Raw genomic sequence first — 18,631 nt, forward strand, 5'->3', positions numbered from 1 at the left:
TGTCATTTTTATAAATGACCTAGAGGAGGGAGCAGAAGGATGGGTAAGTAAATTTGCAGACGACACTAAAGTCGGTGGAGTTGTAGACAGTGCGGAAGGATGTTGCAGGTTACAGAGGGACATAGATAAGCTGCAGAGCTGGGCTGAGAGGTGGCAAATGGAGTTTAATGTGGAGAAGTGTGAGGTGATTCACTTTGGAAAGAATAACAGGAATGCGGAATATTTGGCTAATGGTAAAATTCTTGGTAGTGTGGATGAGCAGAGGGATCTCGGTGTCCATGTACATAGATCCCTGAAAGTTGCCACCCAGGTTGATAGGGTTGTGAAGAAGGCCTATGGTGTGATGGCCTTTATTGGTAGAGGGATTGAGTTCCGGAGCCATGAGGTCATGTTGCAGTTGTACAAAACTCTAGTACGGCCGCATTTGGAGTATTGCGTACAGTTCTGGTCGCCTCATTATAGGAAGGACGTGGAAGCTTTGGAACGGGTGCAGAGGAGATTTACCAGGATGTTGCCTGGTATGGAGGGAAAATCTTATGAGGAAAGGCTGATGGACTTGAGGTTGTTTTCGTTAGAGAGAAGAAGGTTAAGAGGTGACCTAATAGAGGCATACAAAATGATCAGAGGGTTAGATAGGGTGGACAGCGAGAGCCTTCTCCCGCGGATGGAGGTGGCTATCACGAGGGGACATAGCCTTAAATTGAGGGGTAATAAATATAGGACAGAGGTCAGAGGTGGGTTTTTTACGCAAAGTGTGGTGAGGCCGTGGAATGCCCTACCTGCAACAGTAGTGAACTCGCCAACATTGAGGGCATTTAAAAGTTTATTGGATAAGCATATGGATGATAAGGGCATAGTGTAGGTTAGATGGCCTTTAGTTTTTTTCCATGTCGGTGCAACATTGAGGGCCGAAGTGCCTGTACTGCGCTGTATCGTTCTATGTTCTATGTTCTTTAACAGATTTTTAGCAGCACCAACGCCCTTCACCCGTGAAAACTACAGGCATCGTCAGCTAACCTCCTGGGGCAGAGTTAGGGGAAGAAGTGTTGATTTTGGAGGAGCTGAGGGAAGGTGAGTCAGAAGAGAGTGGGGTTGGACATTTGGAAGGTGTAATCTGCTTCTGAAAGGCCTCTGGAAACTACGCCTGCTCTCAGTGCCAGGGTCAGGAAAGCCTGTGGAGAGCTGACATCTCTCTTTTGGACCTCCTGTGCTTGTTCTGTGATGGCCCTCCTTGGGCTGCAGTATTGCTGGGAGATGGAGCAAAGATAGCAGAGAAGACACACTGCTTGCAGAGAGAGGAGGAGGCGGGGGAGAATGTTTCTGAGCAGCAGATCCACCTGGTGTCTTTGTGGAGCACCTCTCCTAACTCCATCCTTTTAGGCAGCATGATCAGGTTCAGCATCTCTGCTTTACCATGGAAGTGGGCACAGAACTGTACTTTGAGGGCAGCACGGTAGCATATTGGTTAGCACTGGGGCTTCACAGCGCCAGGGTGCCAGGTTCGATTCCCTGCTGGGTCACTGTCTGTGCGGAGTCTGCATGTTCTCCCCGTGTCTGCGTGGGTTTCCTCCGGGTGCTCCGGTTTCCTCTCACAGTCCAAAGACTTGCAGGTTAGGTGGATTGGCCATGATAAATTGCTCCTGATGTCCAAAAAGGTTAGGAGGGTTACGGGGATAGGGTGGAAGTGAGGGCTTAAGTGGGTCGGTGCAGACTCGATGGGCCAAATGGCCTCCTTCTGAACTGTATGTTCTGTGGTCAATGTACTGCCTCTTGGAACCACAACAGCAGCCAAAGGGCAGGGCGAGAATGGCACTGCCAGTGACCATAAAGGGGGCCTTGGCCTCTAATTTGTTTGTCAGCTAGAACGGGCGACATTGCCAATGTATTGAAGCTCACTGTCCACCTCTGGGTTTAGGAGGTTACAGAGTTCCGATATCCCAGTTGCAGGTGCTTCATTATCTTCTCTCTCAACAGAGAGAAGCTGGAAGAGCCGGCATTTGACTTTGCTGATATACTGTACCAGGCTTCCTCGTGATGCACCAAATACACACATGTGACTGTGGTGCCAGATCCCAATCTGGAGATATACTGGAAGCACAAGGGGTGAAATTCACCCAACTTACAATTGGTGTGTGACCACACCCAAAACATCATGTTGGTTAATGCCTTCATCCTGTGCAAGTCAGTCAGCCCTGCCACCTTGATGGCAAGGTTACCCACTTTACACCTGGCCAGTGACGTCCCTCTGGAACCACACCACCCTTGGCCAGTGGTGTGACCATCAATTCACTCGAGACACGATAGGAAGTAAACTGTGGCTTTAATAGACTTACAACTGAGCCTGCCTGCGACCAGAAGAACTGAGGGCAGACTCACAAGGCTGCAGCACTTTATACTTCCGGTAGTGGGAGGGGCCATGGGCGGAGCCATGGGCGGAGCCAAGGGTGGAGCCCTGTACAAGCTCCTCATCTCCCCCTGTGGGCAGAGCCGCGCAACGGCTCACAGACAGAGCCCACAAGGACACAATACAATACAGTGTGAATTACATGATGTACATTCACCACAGCCAGCACTCGTACAATGACAGTCAGGCTGCAGTCAGAAACATTGGTGAGTGGACCACGGGCATTCTGAAGCAACCATTTTGCTTCCTGCACTACTAAGGGGTAAGTGCTTTGTTGCTGCCCTCTGCTGGCATCAACTGACAACACAGACAAATATTGACACTCACTGCAACTTTGATTTATACAGCTTCTATTATTTAACTCGGACTTCAGCTATATGCTGATGTAAACAGTTACATAAGTTTCAAGACTTACAACTTGAACAAATTACTACCCACGAGAGAGAACTTGGCCAGGTTCACTCTGGAGGTTGTATTCTGTGAGCTTTCAAACTCAGGTCCTGTCTTGCAAACGTTGATCTCGGGGTTATCGTCGTTGAAATCTTTAAGTTAAACAATCCTGTATATTGGCATCGTTCGACCATGAGAGAGTCTTGTTCTCGATGTTCCAAAACAAAGTGGTTAGCATGGTGGTTAGCATCAATGCTTCACAGCTCCAGGGTCCCAGGTTCGATTCCCGGCTGGGTCACTGTCTGTGTGGAGTCTGCACGTCCTCCCCGTGTGTGCGTGGGTTTCCTCCGGGTGCTCCGGTTTCCTCCCACAGTCCAAAGATGTGTGGGTTAGGTGGATTGGCCATGCTAAATTGCCCATAGTGTAAGGTTAATGGGGGGATTGTTGGGTTACGGGTATACGGGTTACGTGGGTTTAAGTGGGGTGATCATTGCTCGGCACAACATCGAGGGCCGAAGGGCCTGTTCTGTGCTGTACTGTTCTATGTTCTATGTTCTAAAGTGTTATCAATGAAATGCCGAGTTGGAAGATGTTATCCTCCAGTTTCCACGAAAGCCATTCTGCTTAAGCTGCAGTTTCCACACACACACAATTCTGTTGGCCTCTTTTACCATCATGCCTCACGGCACAATGTTGGCCACCTTTCCCATCAACTTCCTGGAGTGTGTGTCCAGATTCACGGTGATTATTTTCCACAGCCTGACCACTAGGGGGCACAGTGTGAGACACCAGGGTTTCAGCTACCGCCCTGGGAGGAGGAGCAGGAGGCAGCCGACACATCCACCACGTGAAAGAGCTGTTCCGTGAGCGTCTCGTCCGACTCCGGTGCCCTGAATGAATCCCCAGATCCCATTGGGCCATACTTCCCCACCTTACCATCGCTTTGTTACGGACCATCACTGTGACCTCTTGAAAGGCCCAAAATAAAGGTTGGCACAAAGCAACAGTTCCGAACCAACTTTATCCAGAACGCGGTCAATAAAACATACAAAACCCAACAAATCACCCTTGTGTATTCCCTTAATGCCTTTTCCTGATCGTGTGTTCCTCGGCATTGTTATCCCAGTGACTCTAGTTTGGCTGGTGGAAGGCTGCAGGTGGCCTTGGAAGATGAAGCAGCTCTTGGTCCTGAGGGCCAAATTTTGGACTGCACCAGTTTGTTTGGCTTTTGGGAAGGGGGTTGTTGCAGGGTTGGGGGGGGGGGGGGCGGGGGGAGTTGGTGGTGACACCAGCTGCTGTTTATATATCATACCACATTGTGGGATGAAAGTGAAGTGGGATATGACATGATGCACAGGGCAGGAACAAACCGACATCCTGGAGGCTTCAGCAATGTTTTTTGGCATTGCTCCAATTCTGGGATCCAGCATCGTTTCCTGCCTGGGGGTCAGCACGTGCAACCATGTTCGTCTCCTGTCATTTTACTGTGGCTACCACCGGTTATGACCCACCTTGCTTTGCAGTAGAGTGGGAAGTCTGTCAGTGAATTGCAATGTGCTTCTGCGCTGTCTCAGTTAGAGTTAAATAGTTCAGTAGTTGGAAGCTGTGAGATATGTGTGTGAGGCCTACAGCAGTTGCCAGGTGGACCGTATGAATGTCGGGCATGAGTCGGACACCTAATCCGGGTCCTCCGGCCCACGTCCCTGCCATTGATCACTGCGGTTGCCCCCGTTCTGCCTGCTTCGCTGTGTCTGTCAGGAAAGCCTCCTGTGGAGAGCTGACATCTCTCTTTTGGACCTCCTGTGCTTGTTCTGAGATGGCCCTCCTTATCTGTGGACTGTATAGGCGCGGTTACTCGGCAGACTGCAGTTATAATCTGGCACTTGCTTAACACTTTTTTATTAATACTACATCTAAACAGGTTACAGAGTAAACATGTTGCTCCTGAGAATGGTGTTCCAACCTCTCTCTTGAGAATGAGCCTAACGTATTATTGACTGATGCCAGTGATACTTCATCATCTGCGTCATATATTAGCATATTGATGTGACCATCAATTCACTAGAGACACGATTGGAAGTAAACTGTGGTTTTAATAGTCTTACAACTGAGCCAGCCTGCGACCAGAGGAACTGAGAGCAGGGCTTACGGCTGCAGCACTTTATACTTCCGGTAGTGGGAGGGGCCATGGGTGGAGCCATGGGCGGAGCCAAGGGTGGAGCCCTGTACAAGCTCCTCATCTCCCCCTATGGGCAGAGCCGCGCAACGGCTCACATACAGAGCCCACAAGGACATAATACAATGCAGTGCAATACAGTGTGAATTACAATACAGTATAATTCACCACACATATCACATCTGTTAACCCTTTATACAACAGCTCTGAGACCTCCGATGCTGCACCTGAGAACCTAAGAGTTCTCTCTCTGCCCTGATGCACCATCAGGGTTATTCCTGTGTTTCTAGTCTGTTGAATGAACAGCGGCAGCTAGCACTTCCTCTTTAAGAGGTGAAGGCTGGTTTTGAGAAGTATAGGTAAATTTTAATTGATGCTAACTTTGCATGATCCTGGGACCCCTGCTGTGCACCCAGCCAGTCAGCAGCACATTTAGCATTGGGCTCCCCGCCGATGTCCCTTGAATGAACAGGCAGCAGGACGTTTGTGCGCCGCCTGCGTTTGTTTCAACGGGCACAGGTTAGCAACTCCTCATCTGTTCTGGGCCTTCTTGGCTTCAATAGAGAGGGAGGAATGGATTCTGCATGAGTAGGAGCTGTCACCACGCAGGGAGAACTAGAAGAAGCAATAAAACTTGTACAGGCACCGTTAAGATCTGCCAAAGTGCAGCAGTAAACCTTCAGTAAGCTTTCAGCTCTGCAGGAAGGGAGGGAGGCCATTTCTCCCAGGTCAGAGTGTAAATTCAGCACCGCGCTCCAGCCAAACTGTCCAATAATGCCCTGCTGATTATTTCAATACTCTGAGAAAGGTGAGGCCATCACACAAATGTTCATGCGCTCATCTCAAATTCCTCTTTCTATTTCAACTGAGCAGTCTAGCCTTAAACCGTTTACCCCTTCCATCGCATAGCAGAGCGAAGTTGACATCAGGCTGTTAAAGAGTTTGCACATTAAAACCAGCGAAAACGGTTTCTGCTTTTTGTATCTCTACACAACCTGTGCACAATAAAAGATGAAGCCACCTCGTTTGTTCAGATATATTCAGACGGACATGTGGTGAATGTATTGCAGTAACAATTCACCATGTGTATAACTGTATTACGCTGTTGCCCATGAGGGCTCCACCTATGGACCATTGTGAGGTATTACCTGTAATGTATCATGTTGGTGCCTGTGTGGGCTCCGCCCCTGGCTCCTCCCCTTGAGGGGAGGTATAAAGAGCAGTAGCCCTGTAGGCGGCTCTCACTAGCAGATCAGTCGCAGGCAGGCACTGTTCTAGTTGATTAAAGCCACAGTTTACTTCTACTCGTGGCTTCATGTGAATTGATGGTCGCATCAATTTAATCAACTACAACGCCACTATGGAATCGGCCCTCAAACCTGACCAACTGGAACTCGACCCGCAGGCCGCGGAGGCGAAAGGGATTTTTTTGCACTGGCTCCGCTGTTTCAAAACCTACCTCGCTGCCTCCTCCTCACCTTCCATCTCCGACGATCAGAAGCTGAGCCTCCTCCACACCCAGGTGATCCATCGGATCTCTGTGCAACTCGAAGAAGCCTCCACTTACGCCGACGCCCTCGCGATGCTAGAGCGCCTATATGTAAGGCCCATGAACGAGATATACGCGTGGCATCTCCTCACTACTCGCCGCCAACGCCGCCAACCTACACGACCTCAAAGTCCTTGCGTCCTACCAGGCCATTACGGCCACTCAACATATGGACCTCGCCGTCCAGGACAACTACATGGCTGGAGTCAGGTCCAACTACGTGAGACAGCACCTGCTTGAGAAAGGTGCCCTAGACCTGGAAGAGACAGTAAAGCTAGCCTCCTCCCTGGAAGTAGCATTCCAAAGCCTCAACGCGTTCCCGTCTGATCACGCGACCCCCTCGTGGACCCCCCCTACCAAAGAGTACCCCAGGCCTGTGCCGCACGACTGCCCGCCCACCATGGGGGGACTACCCTGCTATTTCTGCGGCTGGCATCTGCACCCCAGGCAGCGCTGCCCGGCCCGGAACACGAACTGCAGCGACTGCGGAAGAAAAGGACATTTTGTCAAAGTTTGCCTGGCCAGGGCTAAAACCTCAAAATCGCAGGCCCGACCCTCAGACTCACAGGGCCGCAGATCCCGCAGTGTGGCAATGGGACTGCCGGCTTCGCCCCCCCCCCCCCCACCCCCCCGGACGTGTAATCGGTCTCGTGTTGTCCGTGGGGGCAGCCATCTTCCAGCCCGCACAACGTGGGCGACTCACGGGGGTCGCAATCTTGGTCATCCTCACCCTCGCGGTCCGCCACATGCGATTCATGGGGGCCGCCATCTTCCTCACTGCCCGCCACGTGCGGCCGACGGGAGCAGCCGTCTTGGGACCACCCCAACATCCCCGACCACGCTGGCTACCCGCAACTCAGCGCGGTCACCCTGGAGCAGTCGCGACCCAAACACCTCCGGAGCTCTATAATGACCGTCCGGGTAAATGGACACGAAACGCCTTGCCTGTTCGACTCCGGGAGCACAGAGAGCTTCATTCATCCAGACATGGTAAGACGCTGCTCGTTCCCAATCTTCCCGGCGCACCAAACCATCTCCCTCGCCTCCGGGTCGCACTCGGTGCAGATCCGAGGGTGCACTACCGCAACCCTATCAATACAGGGCGCTGAGTGCGCCGATTTTAAGTTATATGTACTCCCCGACCTCTGCGCTCCTCTCCTGTTGGGACTGGATTTCCAGTGTAACCTCAGGAGCCTGACTCTGAAGTTCGGCGGGCCCCTACCCCCACTCACCGTATGTAGCCTCGTGACCCTAAAGGTCGACCCTCCCCCGCTCTTCGCAAATCTCACCGCCGACTGCAAACCAGTCGCCACCAGAAACAGGCGGTCATGAGGGGTCTCGTTTGTGGCCGTGCAAAGGAGGGATCTAATAGAGTGGAGTGCGTCGGGGAGGACCTCCTGCCAGTGGGAGACTGGGAGATTCCTAGACCGTAGGGCCAGGAGGACGGTCTTCCAGACCGTCGCGTTCTCCCTCTCCACCTGTCCGTTACGCAGCGGGGCAAGATCAAGAATGATAAGATCTTGAGGTGGAGGATCGAACTCTCCACCTATAATTATGATATAGTATATTGTCCTGGGAAGCTCAACGAGCCCCCAGATGCCCTGTCCCGCGGCACATGCTCCAGTGCGCAAGGTGACCGACTATGGGCTATCCCATAGTCACCAGACTCCTAAGTGACCCTCTTATTGACTGACCTCATTAACACTACACCCTGTATGCTTCATCCAATGCCAATGCTTATGTAGTTACATTGTATATCTTGTGTTGCCCTATTATGTATTCTCATGTATTTTCTTGTGTTTTCTTGAATTTTGTTTAATTCCCTTTTCTTCCATGTACTGAATGATCTGTTGAGCTGCTTGCAGAAAAATACTTTTCACTGTACCTCGGTACACGTGACAATAAACAAATCCAATCCAATCCAATCCAATCCAAGATGACCTCTGCCACCCGGGGTTACCCGGCTTCTCCACTACATCAAGGCCCTCAACCTGCCCTACTCCACCGAGGAGGTCAAAGCCATGACCAGGGACTGCCAAATCTGCGCGGAGTGTAAGCCGCACTTCTATTGACCAGATAAGGCCCACCTGGTAAAGGCATCCCGGCCCTTTGAGCGCCTCAGTATCGATTTCAAAGGGCCCCTCCCCTCCACCAACTGCAGCAGATATTTTCTCAACATCATAGACGAGTTCTCCCGCTTCCCCTTTGCAATCCCCTGCCTCGACATGACCGTGGCCACTGTCATTAAAGCCCTACCTAGTGTCTTCACCCTGTTTGGTCTCCCCACGTACGTTCACAGTGACCGGGGCTCGTCGTTCATGAACGATGAACTGCGTCAGTACCTGCTCAGTAAGGGCATCGCCTCGAGCAGGACTACCAGTTATCACCCTCGGGGAAACGGGCAGGTGGAGAGGGAGAACGCGACAGTCTGGAAGGCCGTCCTTCTGGCCCTACGGTCTAGGAATCTCCCAGTTTCCCACTGGCGGGAAGTCCTCCCCGACACACTCCACTCTATCAGGTCCCTCCTTTGCACGGCCACAAACGAGACCCCTCATGACCGCCTGTTTGTTTTCCCCTGGAAAACCATCTCCGGCGCCTCGCTTCCATCCTGGCTGAAGACACCGGGGCCCGTCCTGCTCTGAAAACACGTCAGGAGCCATAAGTCCGACCCCCTGGTCGAGTGGGTCCAGCTCCTACACACCAACCCCCAGTACGCATACATAGAACACCCGACGGCCGACAGGATACGGTCTCCCTCCGGGACCTGGCACCCGCAGATCCCACTACCACCACCACCCCAACTTACCCCGCCCAACCTATGCTGACCAGCGCCCCCGCCCCTACATGGCACCCGCACCCCCTCCTACTCTCCATTCCCCCTTCACCGACCCACAGGAATGAAGCTCCAGAAGACACGCTCCCGGAGTCCGCGTCTGTGACCGCATCGGCAACTTCACTACCCATGCCCGCACGGATGAGTTCGACACCTGGGCCAGCTGCGATACTAGAGCTTCAATGATCACAGCGCACAATCCGTGCACCGGACAGGCTGAACTTATGAACCTTTCACCCCCGCCGGACTTCATTTTTTAACAGGGGGTGAATGTGGTGAATGTATTGCAGTAACAATTCACCATGTGTATAACTGTATCACGCTGTTGCCCATGTGGGCTCCACCTACAGACCATTGTGAGGTATTACCTGTAATGTATCATATTGGTGCCTGTATGGGCTCCGGCTCTGGCTCCATCCGTTGAAGGGAGGTATAAATAGCAGTAGCCCTGTAGGCGGCTCCCACTAACAGACCAGTCGCAGGCAAGCACTGTTCTAGTCCCCATGCCAGCGAATGTGGTTATGTCCTCACGCCAGCGAATGTGGCTATGTCCCCACGCCAGCGAATGTGGCTATGTCCTCACGCCAGCGAATGGGGCTATGTCCCCACGCCAGCGAATGGGGCTATGTCCTCACGCCAGCGAATGGGGCTATGTCCCCACGCCAGCGAATGGGGCTATGTCCTCACGCCAGCGAATGGGGCTATGTCCCCACGCCAGCGAATGTGGCTATGTCCCCACGCCAGCGAATGGGGCTATGTCCTCACGCCAGCGAATGGGGCTATGTCCCAACGCCAGCGAGACTATGTCCCCACGCCAGCGAATGTGGCTATGTCCCCACGCCAGCGAATGGGGCTATGTCCTCACGCCACCGAATGTGGCTATGTCCCCACGCCAGCGAATGTGGCTATGTCCCCACGCCAGCGAATGGGGCTATGTCCCCACGCCAGCGAATGGGGCTATGTCCTCACGCCAGCGAATGGGGCTATGTCCCCACGCCAGCGAATGGGGCTATGTCCCCACGCCAGCGAATGGGGCTATGTCCTCACGCCAGCGAATGGGGCTATGTCCTCACGCCAGCGAATGGGGCTATGTCCCCACACCAGCGAATGTGGCTATGTCCCCACGCCAGCGAATGGGGCTATGTCCCCACGCCAGCGAATGGGGCTATGTCCCCACGCCAGCGAATGGGGCTATGTCCTCACGCCAGCGAATGGGGCTATGTCCTCACGCCAGCGAATGTGGGTATGTCCCCACGCCAGCGAATGGGGCTATGTCCTCACGCCAGCGAATGGGGCTATGCCCCCACGCCAGCGAATGGGGCTATGTCCTCACGCCAGCGAATGGGGCTATGTCCCCACGCCAGCGAATGGGGCTATGTCCTCACGCCAGCGAATGGGGCTATGTCCTCACGCCAGCGAATGGGGCTATGTCCCCCACGCCAGCGAATGGGGCTATGTCCTCACGCCAGCGAATGGGGCTATGTCCCCACGCCAGCGAATGGGGCTATGTCCTCACGCCAGCGAATGGGGCTATGTCCCCACGCCAGCGAATGGGGCTATGTCCCAATGCCAGCGAATGGGGCTATGTCCCCACGCCAGCGAATGGGGCTATGTCCTCACGCCAGCGAATGGGGCTATGTCCCCACGCCAGCGAATGGGGCTATGTCCCCACGCCAGCGAATGGGGCTATGTCCTCACGCCAGCGAATGGGGCTATGTCCTCACGCCAGCGAATGGGGCTATGTCCCCACGCCAGCGAGACTATGTCCCCACGCCAGCGAATGGGGCTATGTCCCCACGCCAGCGAATGGGGCTATGTACCCACGCCAGCGAATGTGGGTATGTCCCCACGCCAGCGAATGTGGGTATGTCCCCACGCCAGCGAATGGGGCTATGTCCTCACGCCAGCGAATGGGGCTATGTCCCCACGCCAGCGAATGGGGCTATGTCCTCACGCCAGCGAATGGGGCTATGTCCCCACGCCAGCGAGACTATGTCCCCACGCCAGCGAATGGGGCTATGTCCCCACGCCAGCGAATGGGGCTATGTACCCACGCCAGCGAATGTGGGTATGTCCCCACGCCAGCGAATGTGGGTATGTCCCCACGCCAGCGAATGGGGCTATGTCCTCACGCCAGCGAATGGGGCTATGTCCCCACGCCAGCGAATGGGGCTATGTCCTCACGCCAGCGAATGGGGCTATGTCCCCACGCCAGCGAGACTATGTCCCCACGCCAGCGAATGGGGCTATGTCCCCACGCCAGCGAATGGGGCTATGTACCCACGCCAGCGAATGTGGGTATGTCCCCACGCCAGCGAATGTGGGTATGTCCCCACGCCAGCGAATGGGGCTATGTCCTCACGCCAGCGAATGGGGCTATGTCCCCACGCCAGCGAATGGGGCTATGTCCCCACGCCAGCGAATGGGGCTATGTCCCCACGCCAGCGAATGGGGCTATGTCCTCACGCCAGCGAATGGGGCTATGTCCCCACGCCAGTGAATGGGACTATGTCCCCACGCCAGCGAATGGGGCTATGTCCCCACGCCAGCGAATGGGGCTATGTCCTCACGCCAGCGAATGGGGCTATGTCCTCAAGCCCGCGAGAATCCGGGCCCGAATCTGGAGAAAGTGCAGAGTGATTCTCCGTTTTGTAGGGGGCTAGCAGGACCCCGGAGTAGTCCTCGCAGCTCCGGCTGCTGATACGGGGCTCTGCCCCTCCGGCAGCGGCTCGGAAAATCCCGGCCAATGTCTTCCATAATGTCAGTAAGAGCCACAGGAAATGGAGCAGAAACAGCATGAAGGGGTTTACTCTTTTGCCCTTTCGCTGCCAATGTCACGATAGATGCGTGGAGCTGGGTAGTGGGGATGGGGTAATAGTGGCCCCGGGGGGGTTGGAGAGGACCTGTCGTCGCTAAGGAACATTTTGTAAAGCCAACCCATGGTTTATCAGGGTTACTAAGTCTTCTGTTGGACTTTCAGCTCCCCCAATCAACTCCATGATTCTGCTGTAGGTTAGAATGAATGGGGTGTTAAGTGGGTGGGGGTATCAGTTGTTGTGGGTAGGCTGATGCAGCACGCAACAGAATGTTTTCACGATCTGGAACCATATAGCTGAAGGAGTGGTGAAAGCAGAACTTTCAATAGACAACTGGACATGTACTTGCAGAGCACTCATTGACAGCGAGACAGCTTGGGAGGGGGCGAGAACTCCCCAGCTCTGCAATAGGATTACCATTGTTTATGTCTGCCTGAGAGGGTAAACACAGGATCCGTTTAATATCACCTTCACTGAGAAGCATCTCGAAGAGTTCAGAATACCCTCAGTACTGCCCTGAACCCCAACCTAGACTTCACACTCAAGACTCCAGAGTGGGCTTTGAACCCACAGCCTTCTGACTCAAAGGTGAAAGAATATGGGTGACATGGTAGCACAGTGGTTAGCACTGTTGCTTCACAGCTCCAGGGTCCTGTAGTGATCTCTGTATGTAGTAATGCATGATCAAGTAATGTTAAGCAAGTACAGGCAAATGATCACTAGATGGTCACACTGCCAAGACCGATAAAAAGGTTCCCCCACTCTTTCCTCAAGGACAGGGTGTTTGGAGTGTGGAGAGCACAGAAGGGAAACAGCTACAGAGAAGAAGTTAATAGATCTTAGTAAATAGCATAATCTTATTTAATAGTTTAATCTACAGTTATTTGTTTGTTTACTAGTTCAGTACTGAAGAAAAAAGAACTCACAAGTTTATTTCATATTACTCACTGAATTATTTTGTCATCACTGGACGACAACGTCTATATTTCAACAACTTGGCTAGACAAAAAGAATAATATATATATTACAAAACCGTAAGGTCCCAGGTTTGATTCCCGGCTTGGGTCACTGTCTGTGTGGAGTCTGCACGTTCTCCCTGTGTCTGCGTGGGTTTCCTCCGGGTGCTCCGGTTTCCTCCCACAAACCCCCAAAGACGTGCTGTTAGGTGAATTTGGACATTCGGAATTCTCCCTCCGTGTACCCTAACAGACGCCGGAGTGTGGTGACTAGGGGCTTTTCACAGTAACTTCATTGCAGTGTTAATGGAAGCCTACTTGTGACACTAATAAAGATTATTATTATTATTATTATTGAGAGCGGGACAGGATAGACAGCTGAATAATCCAGGATATAGGGCGTGATTAACCGAAAAAATGTCTAAATTTATTTGTGGCGGGTTTTCCAGGGAGTTTACTGCCGGCTGTGCGGATGAGGCCCCACCGCTATTCAATAACACGGCGAATCCTCCACCGACGGGATCCTCCGCTTCACCGGCAGCGCACTCAATGCCTCCGGATTCCGTGACGGCTTGTTGGCTGACTGTGGGGATGGAGGATCCTGTTGCCAGCTGGGACGCACCACACAGAAAACCGGTGCGACGGGATGCAGAATCCCACCCTTAGCCATTTTCTTGGGCCCTGGCGGGTGTTTCTCACTAGTTTAGCCCACACTTAGGTTGCGATCTTTCCAAAAGGGAACAAAGTCCCCTAACGGGCTTGTTTATCCGCGTGTTTCCCAGCATTCACAGTGCCGAGAAACACATGGCTATTGTTGAATAAGGGGCCTGCACGGGGAACGCATGGCCAAGGCCACACATAGCCTCGTTTTTACAATGGGGAGCTCTGCTCGCCGCAACTCCCTGAACTGAACTCCACCCCAGCCGGACACAATCTGGGAGTCTCCCGCAACACCCACATCAAGCACCCGGCCTGATCATGCACGGACCAAAAATGCCAGCTTGGCGGTGCCACATGGGCACCTTGACAATGCCAGGCTGGCACCCAGGTGGGGACCAGTACCAAACCACTCTCGCCTGAGGTCCCCGAGGAGTAGGGATTGAATCCCAAAGTCTCAGGTAGTTCGGGAAACATCACATTAGAGTAAGGCTGACTGCCTGGCTCTAATATGCAGATTTGCCAAAACGTGATCGCGCCCACCGTGGGCAGGATTCACTTCGCGAGGCGTTGTGAGCCGGGTAGATCCTGCGAGCGGGGTCTACCTGCTGCCAATGGCAGTGCTGCACCGCCATTAGCCGCTTTACCGGTGCAGCGTGGCCAGAGGATCGCGCCCTTTGAGTTCTTTTGGCACTGGGAAGCTGAACTCAAAGATCGCTCACCATTCTGAAGGGGTGCTCCGATCTCTAAGTGAGTTTGTGGGTCCTCCACCCACCCCCCATGGACAATGAGTCACCCCTCACACACATGGACGTTGCTCTTGTTCATCTATTTGCTTTGTTTGGGCCCTTGTTCCGCACTGTAACCAATCACTGTTTGTCGATGTACCATTTGTCAATGTTCTCTGTTGTTTATTCTTTTTGGCTACTATGTACGTACTGTGTACGTTCACTCGGCCGCAGAAAAATACTTTTCACTGTACTTCGGTGCATGTGACAATAAATCAAATCAAATGGTACCACATTGGCGATCCTCCAGTTCTCCGGCACCTCGCCTGCGGCCAGAGAGGAATTGAAAATGATTACCAGCGCGGCTGCTATTTCCTCCCTTGTCTCACTCAACAGCCTGGGATACATTTCAACCAACCCTAGAGATTTGAAGCCTGCCAGACCACTCAGCACCTCCTCTCCGTCTATGTTAATCTCTTTAATTTCATCACAGTCCTTCTCCCTAATTTCTATACACAAACTGTCCCTCTCACTAGTGAACACTGACAAATTACTCTGGCTCCACACATGAGCAAGGGTAGTGTACTAGGGGCTGGTTTAGCACAGGGCTAAATCGCTGGCTTTTAAAGCAGACCAAGGCAGGCCAGCAGCACGGTTCAATTCCCATTCCAGCCTCCCTGAACAGGCACCGGAATGTGGCGACTAGGGGCTTTTCACAGTAACTTCATTTGAAGCCTACTTGTGACAATAAGCGTAATGTGTTGGGCTGGCTGGGTCGATGTGGACTCACAGTGTAGCGAGAGACAGACTTCCAACATTTGATGAGATGCAACATGATTTTATTTAACATCTAAACTATTATACATGTTCAAGTGTGGGTTGACACTATGCTGACTTGAATGGAGACCTGACACTAGCCTGACCAGACTAACTGACTACCACATGGTGTTTGCACTGGCTAGCTCACGAACTCTGACTGTCTCAGAGGCTGGGTCCCGAGAGAGCGGGAAAACTGGTGCCCTCTGGCTTTATAGTGGTAGTGTCCTGTCTAGTGATTGGCTGCTCTGTTCTGTGTGCTTACTGGTCATCCTATGTGTCAATCGCTGCCTGTCTGCACTCCATTATATACATAGATGTATATTATGACAAAGCGATTTTCATTTCATTTCATTTCATAGGGTGTCGTGAATAGTGTCTTATAGGGAACAGATCAGTCTGTGGGGGAGTCGTTGAGGAGTCTTGTAGCTGTGGGGAAGAAGCTGTTCCTATGTCTGGCTGTACGAATCTTCAGACTTCTGTACCTTTTGCCTGATGGAGGGGTCTGGAAGAAGACAATGCCTGGGTGGGAGGGGTTTCTGATAATTCTGCCTGCTTTCCTGAGGCAGCGGGAGGTGTAGACAGAATCAATGTGGGGGTGGCAAGTTTGTGTGATGCGTTGGGCTGAGTTCACCACACTCTGAAGTTTCTTGCGGTCTTGGACTGTGCAGTTGCCATACCAGGCTGTGATGTAGCCGGGTAGGATGCTCTCTATCGCACATCAGTAGACGTTTGTGAGAGTCGATGCAGACATGCCAAATTTCTTTAGCTTCCGTAGGAAGTAGAGACGTTGTTGGGCTTTCTTGACTGTTGCATCAACGTGAGTGGACCAGGACAGACTGTTGGTGATGGTGAAAATGCTGAGACAAGCAAATCGGCTAGATTATAACTGTTAACCTCGAGCAGTCGTGAGGCAGTTTCTTTGGGTCATTGACTCTGATGAATCAACAGCTTTGTGATTGCTCGCTAGGTTTAATTACATTTTATTGATCTTTTTCTCTGACCTGTAGTGTGTCTGTCTAAGGGGCCTCACCAATTTGCGACTGAGGGGAGGGGCTCAAAGGCAAGTGAATCATCTCACAATGTGGTATTGGACTGAAAGCATCCATCTTACTGCTCAGCAGGCCCCACACCACAGCCATAGGGTTGCCCACTCTTCAGGAATTGAACATCAATTTTCAGGACAGTGCTGTGGCTCAGCCCTGGATAAAAATCATTGGGATATTAAGATAGTTTTTTTTGTCATTTTCATTGAACATTTCTCTTTACTAGATATAAAAATCTATTGAAAATGTTGGGTGGGAGTGGGGGGTGGGGTGGGGTGGGGGGGATAGGAGCCTTTATGACCGACGGCAAAGCATCATCCAAAAAAAGTAATGAGTCTTTTACCTTTCCAATGGCCGTCGGAAGGCCGTGCGTCACAAGGTTGGTGTGTTGGCCGACTAATGGCTGGAGGGTGGGGACAAGACACACTGCGAAACCGCCAGCAATACATTTAATCACAGTTGGAAACTACAACCGAGCAGCTGTCTCCAGCAACATTATGTCCCAGAGGTGATCGAGAAAGTTAAATAAAGAAAACAAATTGAATTTCGACTGATGGCGGGGAACAGGGGATTAACAGAAAACAAGCAAGGCGGAGACTCGGAACTATTGAAACAAGGAGGCTGAGAATGATGCCCGCTCCCCATCTTTGCCAATTAAAAAGAAAGCTGAATCACTGTGCGGAGTCTGCACATCCTCCCCGTGTGTACGTGGGTTTCCTCCGGGTGCTCCGGTTTCCTCCCACAGTCCAAAAGATGTGCGGGTTAGGTGGATTGGCCATGATAAATTGCCCGTAGTGTCCTAAAAAGTAAGGTTAAGTGGGGGGGGGGGTTGTTGGGTTACGGGTAGAGGGTGGATACGTGGGTTTGAGTAGGGTGATCATTGCTTGGCACAACATCGAGGGCCGGAGGGCCTGTTCTGTGCTGTACTGTTCTATGTTCTATCTCAAAGAACTTCACGGCCACGCAAGTACGTTTGAAGCGTTTAAGGAAATATGGCGGCCAATTTTCACCCAGCAAACTCCCCAAAAACAGCAGTGTGATAATGGCCAGATAATCTTATTTTTGTGATGTTGATTGAGGGATAAATATTGACCAGAATAACTCCCCTGTTCATCTCCGAAATAGTGCCGTGGGATCTTTTACATCCACCGAAGCAGGCAGATTGGTTTGATGTCTCATCCAAAAGATTTACTGACCATGAAAGGCAGATTGCCGTCGTCAATCTTAGTCCAGTAAGAAAATAGTCCAATAAAGAACAATGGGATTAAAGTTCTTGGCATTCTCGTATAGACGGAAATTCAATAACGGATGAATGGCTCATTATAAATATTCTTCAGCATTAACCATGCACTCAGGGAAAGGCAGTCGCAATGCGGCACATCTTGAGTTCACTTGAGCCCTCTCACTGTGCCGTGGTCTGATTTCAAGGTTGTTTTATTAATAACTGACATGGGAATCCCCTGTTAGTGCAGCCAGTCCATTAATACTTAGTACAGAGATAAACAGGGGCACCTTGTGGCCAATGATAATTGATCCCATTCTTTGAATTGCTAAGCTTGAAGGGGAACCCTTTGATTGACATGACTCTGGCTTACCCACTCTGAAATGGTAATAAGCTCAGCCACGCAGACAAACCCTGTGGAAGAAAATCACTGAATATCATTGAGAGAGACCCAAGGAACGATATAGCTGCACGTTCCCCATGGTGAGGCTGTATATCGCACGCACATGTACAAAATAGTTATCATTCATTATCCTCATTAATGCCCAGAGGACAAGCAAGGAGCTCCAAGGCCTGGAATTTTAGGATGGTTGGCTTTTTCACTGATGCTGCCTGCCCCTCAGCAATTTTATGCTCCGACGAGCGTTAACTGGCTGCAGGTGGGAGTTCCGCCCCTCATTGACGAGGAAATCCTGCCTTGGAGAGCTGCAGGACCACCTGATTGCAGCGCCAGAAAATGTAGTGGTCAGGACTGGAACTGCGTGCACTCACCGGAGCCTGAGTTCCCGGATTCCATGACGAAGTACATTTTGGGTGTCGCAGGGTGGGATGAGGTAGTGGGAGCATGTGGGGTTGGCAGTGGGGGATTGGGTTGTCAGGGGAGGAAGGTGCTGTGGTTACCTGACAGGGAGGCACTGGAAGGTAAAAAGGTGCTTCTGATGGAAGTGAACCCGTCAATTCCTACCCAAGGCCTGGACCTGATTCTTTTTGGGCTTTGGTCATACCTAGGAAATCCTCATTCCAGCCTACAAATTGTGG

At 52.0% G+C, this 18,631-nt stretch overlaps 1 protein-coding gene across 2 annotated transcripts in view; it reads left to right on the top strand.

Annotated features, from left to right (window-relative positions):
• LOC119964420 (very-long-chain enoyl-CoA reductase-like) overlaps positions 1-18,631 on the top strand; it is a 146,429-nt gene that overhangs the window by 76,911 nt on the left and 50,887 nt on the right. The window lies entirely within an intron of this gene.

This window comes from Scyliorhinus canicula, chromosome 4 (assembly GCF_902713615.1).
Source record: "Scyliorhinus canicula chromosome 4, sScyCan1.1, whole genome shotgun sequence".
Taxonomy (NCBI): Eukaryota; Metazoa; Chordata; class Chondrichthyes; order Carcharhiniformes; family Scyliorhinidae; genus Scyliorhinus; species Scyliorhinus canicula.